Raw genomic sequence first — 4,224 nt, forward strand, 5'->3', positions numbered from 1 at the left:
AGAAAATGAAATTATATTTTGCACAAACAAAGTTAAGCCTGTTTTAGGACCATTGAGATTATTTGCATTGTGCCATTATTTCAATTTCTACCCAAGCCAAATTTTCATTACTGTAATGCAAAAATAATACATTAATAATAACAATAATAAAGCTAATAATAATTCAGACACAATTTTTTGTATTATTAAAATCAGCTATTTAATTTAGTACAACAAATACTACAATTATGTATCACTTGTACTTTGAAAACGTAATATAAATTAAAATATAATTTAAATATTATATTATCATAATTAATAATAATAATAACAATACATACAAAATGTTTTTATTATTAAAATCAGCAATTTAATTCTGTACAACAAGTACTACTATTATGTATCACCTGTACTATTAAAATATTATAAATTGAAATGTAATTTAAATATTATTATTATTAGGTATTTAGAATTGATCAAAATTAATAATAACAATAATAATACATAGACAATGTCTTAAAATCAGTAATTTAATTCTGCACAACAAATACTATCATTATGTATACTTTCACTTGTACTATAAAAACATAATAGAAATAATGATTTCTATTATCTTTATTAATATTACCATTATTAACACAGACAAAATGCTTATTAAAAGCAGCAATTTAATTCTGTACAATAAATACTACCGTTATGTATACTTTCACTTGTACAATAAAAACAAAAGATTTAATTATAAACAATTTAATTATAAATAACAATAAAATAATTTAGAAAGTATGTTTTATTACTCTTATTATTATTATTATTAGGTTTTTATAAATGATTATAAATGTTTTTATTAAATTCAATTTAATTTTGTACAACAAATACTACCCATATATCAGCAGTACTTGCATAATAAACAATGTACAAAATATAAACAATGAAAATTAAAGGTCATTTAAATGTATTATTATTAATAAGTATAAAAATAAGAACAATAACAACAATAATAACTTGATTTTTTTTCATTAGAGAGGGGTAAAATGTGCTCAGTTTTCATGAAAATAACAAAAATTTGGAGATCTTGATGTTAAAATAGAAAGTAAAAAAAATAAAAGTAAAAATAGTTTACAAATTAAAATAGAAATACAGCCTGTTTAACTCAAAGGATAGAGAGGGTGAAAAATGACCATGCACACCTAAATTATGACTGTTTTTGGTTGAAGAAACCATGACTAACTTGACATTTGTGACCATGGACCACAAAACCAGTCATAAAGGTCAATTTTTTGAAATAAATGAATAAATAAGCTTTCCATTGATGTACGGTTTGTTAGGATAGGACAATATTTGGTTGAGATACAACTATTTGAAAATCTGGAATCTGAGAGTGCAAAAAAAATCAAAATTATTGAGAAAATCATCTTTAAAGTTGTCCAAATGAAGTTCTTAGCAATGCATATTACTAATCAAAAATTAAGTTTTGATATATTTACAGTAGGAAACTTACAAAATATCTTCATGGAACATGATCTTTACTTAATATCCTAATGATTTTTGGCATAAAAGAAAAATCTTCAATTCAAACTACTTGTAAAAGTGCATGTAGCATCCTATGACCCCTTTAAAGTAGGATATATTTCAGAGTATGTGTTCTATAAACGCACCTGTCCGCATGGTGGAGAAGAACAGCAGCCAGAAGAGGCAGAGGATTGGCGCGGCCACCACTTGATTGACGGCTCCGGAGTGGATCTTCTTGTCGAGTTTGGAGGGCAGGTAAGCGTAGTACATGTTGTACCTGTCCACCAGGTGCTTCAAGAGCATGTACATCAGCCCTGCACACACACACACACACACACACACACACACACACACAATAAGACTCCTGTAATGATGGCTGTGAGGTGATTGGTTAATATTATTTGGTTACATCAACAGATCACATTGTGCTCCAGTGTTTTGGAGCAGCTCGGTTCACAGTAAATGCTGTTCTCCACAAACTATGTGAGTTTGGGTCGTACGCGTTTGAAAACACGACATGCATCAACCATCTTCCCAAACGTCTAATGATAAGCTCTTATAAACTAGCTGCTGTCAACAAAAGAGAAGCTTTAAGCAGTTTTCCACCAAAATAAAAGCTCTATGGTTCTAATGAAGCAAATTAAGACGGGCAAAAAATATTAGTATTGCAAATTTACAGTTAAACAAATGTATAATTATCATTATATTATTTTTCTTAATTTTCTTCCATTTTAAAACATTTACAATAATTTCAACCTGTTATTTATAATAGTAGAATTTACTTTTAATACTTTTATTTAATAATAATAATAATAATTACTAATACCACCATATTGATATATAGCATAAATTTTTGGGCAAAATTGTGCAGCCCTACAAAAAAAGCACAGGAACCATGTAGTCTTTAAAAATAGTAAGTAAATAAATAAATAACATTTAAATAATGAAATCACATTTTTGGTTGCTAAAATATAGTATATTATAATAGTAATTGTGATTATTCTGATAAAATTGTGATTATGATTTTTTATATACTATTATAGTTTTTGTAAATATTTAGAATTGAATTTTTAATTTTAAAGTTTTAGTTGCCATGTTTTTTTTGTAATTTTTATTAGTTTTTGGTTTTAAATAATATGTCTATATAGCTTTTATTTGGTTTTAGTGCTTCAACTTAAATGAAAACAAGAAATGTTGCCTTGGCAACTAGCTGTAATAAAACAAATATATTTTATTTTATTTCAGTTAATGTTTATTTTATTTCAAGTAATGAAAAAGTTTTTTTTAATGTTTAGTTCATGTTAATATCCCTGATTGCAATTAGATTTATTTTCCCCAAATCATGCAGCAAAATATTGAATGCACATATCTACTAAAAGTATATTTCCCCAGTTTTTAGTAGCACACTGGGGTGTATAGATGAGCTCAGAGTAACGAACATGAAAACTACAATATTAATCTTATGAGGTCTTTCTCAGGATCTTTCACGAGACAAAAAACTAAAGTTTCTAGTGTGTTTTCACTTGAGACGTAACATATAATATTAACATGTGTGCAGACGGATGGTCGTGAGCTTAATCAGACGTTAAAAGCTGCGTCTGAAATGAGCATCTCCGTCTGCGTTTACAGTGTGGGCTGAGAGACGGAAATAAAGTTTCCTCCGCATAACAGCGATGAGTCACACACCGCCAGCTCCACGAACGTCTGTGTGTGTGTGTGTGTGTGTGTGTGTTTCTGAGAGACTTCTAGAAGTAATGCGAGCGTACAAAAGCTCAGTGACAGAAAAACAAAGATTAATGCTCAAATGCAGCATGTCCTCCCTCTTGCTGTGTTTTTGCTGTGTAATACGCAGGCGGAGGATCTATATTTAATCTGACACACACACACACAGAAATGTTGCCTTGGCAACTAGCTGTAATAAAACAAATATATTTTATTTTATTTCAGTTAATGTTTATTTTATTTCAAGTAATGAAAAAGTTTTTTTTAATGTTTAGTTCATGTTAATATCCCTGATTGCAATTAGATTTATTTTCCCCAAATCATGCAGCAAAATATTGAATGCACATATCTACTAAAAGTATATTTCCCCAGTTTTTAGTAGCACACTGGTGTATAGATGAGCTCAGAGTAATGAACATGAAAACTACAATATTAATCTTATGAGGTCTTTCTCAGGATCTTTCACGAGACAAAAAACTAAAGTTTCTAGTGTGTTTTCACTTGAGACGTAACATATAATATTAACATGTGTGCAGACGGATGGTCGTGAGCTTAATCAGACGTTAAAAGCTGCGTCTGAAATGAGCATCTCCGTCTGCGTTTACAGTGTGGGCTGAGAGACGGAAATAAAGTTTCCTCCGCATAACAGCGATGAGTCACACACCGCCAGCTCCACGAACGTCTGTGTGTGTGTGTGTGTGTGTGTGTGTTTCTGAGAGACTTCTAGAAGTAATGCGAGCGTACAAAAGCTCAGTGACAGAAAAACAAAGATTAATGCTCAAATGCAGCATGTCCTCCCTCTTGCTGTGTTTTTGCTGTGTAATACGCAGGCGGAGGATCTATATTTAATCTGACACACACACACACGCGGCGCGTAGGCAGGTGGCTCTGCTGGCGCAGCTTGCGTTTTCCATTGTTGAAGTTTTATTTTGACTTTCCAACTCGGGGAAACAACATTCTAGACTTTGTTTACACCACCCAGAGAGGAGCTTACAAGGCCCTCCCCCTCCCCCA

General features: G+C 30.8%; 1 pseudogene; it reads right to left on the reverse strand.

Moving 5' to 3' along the window:
* LOC107712956 (CSC1-like protein 2) overlaps nucleotides 1-4,224 on the reverse strand; it is a 67,806-nt pseudogene that overhangs the window by 6,738 nt on the left and 56,844 nt on the right.

The sequence above is a fragment of the Sinocyclocheilus rhinocerous genome, unplaced genomic scaffold (genome assembly GCF_001515625.1).
Source record: "Sinocyclocheilus rhinocerous isolate Xijiao unplaced genomic scaffold, SAMN03320098_v1.1 scaffold147, whole genome shotgun sequence".
Taxonomy (NCBI): Eukaryota; Metazoa; Chordata; class Actinopteri; order Cypriniformes; family Cyprinidae; genus Sinocyclocheilus; species Sinocyclocheilus rhinocerous.